The following is a 2901-nucleotide window of genomic DNA, read 5'->3' as shown; positions in this document are numbered from 1 at the left end:
ACACCCTCGCCAGGCTTCCGCTTGAAGGTTGCCGAGATACATGACGTGTACATGGTGATAAGTGGTGAGAGCGTGTGTGAAGAAGTACACCCCTGCAGGGTTATCATGATCTATTCGAATAGCCGTGTCCTTGGTGATGGACTTCTTGGATGCTTACGTGGTACATAGACAACTTAAAGTGGATACTCTAAAATGCTCAAGACAAGTGTGAGTGCTATGGATGGCCTTCTCGTAAGGAGACGGGGATGAATCCATAGTAGTGTATTGATGTGGTGATTAGTGGACTCGTGTGCGCTGCCTCATCTCAAAGAAGTTTCTCATTGTCGTAGAACAGGATAGCCACTGAGTCAAAGCTAGCTTGCTGCAACTAAACCCCACATTGCCTTCTTGATACAAATGCATGTATGATAGGATCTGATGTAAGCCTTGTTGAGTACCTTTGTACTCACGTTTGCTTTAATTATGTTCTGCAGGTGAGACATCTGTCTCACTAGTAGTACCGCTTGGACTTCGACGAGTAGCTTGTTACCTCAGCTACGATCTTGTACCCTTGGGAGGGACTTGTAGATAGTCAGGCTTCTCAGCCTTTTTCTTTTGTAGTTTTCTGTACTCAGACATGTAATGCTTCTGTTGCTTGTATGCTCTGAATGATGGGTCATGTGACCCCTGTTTGTATTTAATTCTATGTGGCTCTTCTGGGCCTTTATATATATGAGTTTGAGTTATGTTGTGATGCCATGTTGTACAACACATACTTGCATGTTATGCGTACGTGTGACGTGTATTGCTATGTGTGGGATCCGACAACCTAGTTGTTTATCCTTGGTAGCCTCTCTTATGGGGAAATGTAGTCTAGTGCTTCCACTGAGCCATGGTAGTCTGCTACAGCCTGGTTCACCGGAGTCCTGCTAGCCCAGCACTACTGCTCCGGAACACTTAGACTGGCCGGCATGTGATTTACTTCGTTCATGTGTCTGTCCCTTCTGGGAAATGTCATGCGGTGACATCCGGAGTCCTGCCTAGCCTGCTACAGCCCGGTTCACCGGAGTCCTGTTAGCCGAGTGCTACAGCCCGGATTCGCACGCTGCTGACCGACATGCTCGATGTTGATTCATGTATGCATGTCCCCGTAAGTTAGTGCCACTTTGGGTTCACGACTAGTCATGTCGGCCCGGGTTCTCTGTCATATGGATGCTAGCGATACTATCATATACATGAGCCACAAGGCGCAAACGGTCTCGACCCGTGGTAAGGCGACACCCGTGGGAATACCGTGCGTGAGGCCGCAAAGTGATATGAGGTGTTACATGCTAGATCGGTGTGACTTGGAATCGGGGTCCCGACAAGTCCAAACACCGCAAAACTTCTTATGGATTTTTTATGGACCAGAAGACTCCCGATGGGCCAGAGCAGCACTTGGGGGTGCCCTGAGGGGGGCACAACCCACCAGGGCGCGCCATGGCCCCCTGGCGCGCCCAGGTGGGTTGTGCCCACCTCGGTGGCCTCTCGTACCCCTTCTTTGCACTATAAATTCCCAAATATTCCGAAACCCCTCGGGGTTAACCTAGATCAGAAGTTCCGCCGCCGCAAGGCTCCATAGCCACCGAAAACCAATCTAGACCCATTCCGGCACCCTGTCGGAGAGGGGAATCATCTCCGGTGGCCATCTTCATCATCCCGGCAGCCGCCATGATGAGGAGGGAGTAGTCCACCCTCGGGCCTGAGAGTTTGTACCGGTAGCTATGTATTCAATTTCTCTCTCTCTCTCGTGATCTATATCATGGGCTTTGTTAATATAGTCAGATCATATGATGTTTCTCCCCTCTATACCCTTGTTGTGATGAATTGAATCTTTACCCTTTGAAGTTTTGTTTTGTCAGATTGAATATTCAGATATGAGAACACATGATGTATGTCTTGCGGTATGAATACTTGAGGTGACAATGGGGTATCATATTGATTCACTTGATATGTGTTTTGGCATTCAACTCGCGGATTCCCACAGTGACATTGGGGTAATCTATGAATAGGGGTTGATGCACGTTTTTATTATCTTTTCTCCGATAGACACTTTGGGGTCTCCTTGTAGTTCGTTGTGTTGGGTTGATTATTATGAATATGAATTTGCTTTGGTGTTATTTTAGTATGAACTCTAGGATAGATCGAACGGAAAGAATAGCTTTGTATTATTTTAGTACGAACTCTTGAATAGATCAAACGGAAAGAATAGCTTTGAGGTGGTTTCGTACCCTACAAACAATTTCTATCTTTTGTTCTCCGCTAATAGGAACTCGAGAGTGATTCTTTATTGCACTTTGAGGGATAATCATATGATCCAAGTATGTTAGCACTGTTGAAAGCTTGCACTAGTGAAAGTACGGACCCTAGGCCTTGTTTTTAAGCATTGCAATACCGTTTTTGTGCCCGTTTACTATTTGCTACCTTGCTGTTTTTATTTATTCAGATTATAAAAATATATTTATATCATCCATATTACACTTTTATCACCATCTCTTCGCCGAACTAGTGCACCTATACAATTTGCCATTGTATTGGGTGTGTTGGGGACACAAGAGATTTCTTGTATTTGGTTGGAGGGTCGTTTGAGAGAGACCATCTTCATTCTACACCTCTCACGGATTGATAAACCTTAGGTCATCCACTTGAGGGAAAATTGCTACTGTCCTACAAAACTCTGCGCTTGGAGGCCTAACACATGTCTACAAAAATAAAGTTGCATAGTAGACATCACAATGCTATGGCGCTCGGCAGGCGAGTAGCCAAAAATCATCACTTCGCTCTTGTCTAAGTTGATTGTGAGACCCGACATCTGTTGAAAGCAGACCAAGAATTTCAAATTTGCGATGTTAGCCGTGTGGAGCCTTCTACCATGATAATGGT

Source organism: Triticum urartu, chromosome 1A (assembly GCF_056163025.1).
Source record: "Triticum urartu cultivar PI428250 chromosome 1A, HENAU_Tu73, whole genome shotgun sequence".
Classification (NCBI taxonomy): Eukaryota; Viridiplantae; Streptophyta; class Magnoliopsida; order Poales; family Poaceae; genus Triticum; species Triticum urartu.
This window is presented reverse-complemented; position numbering follows the sequence as displayed.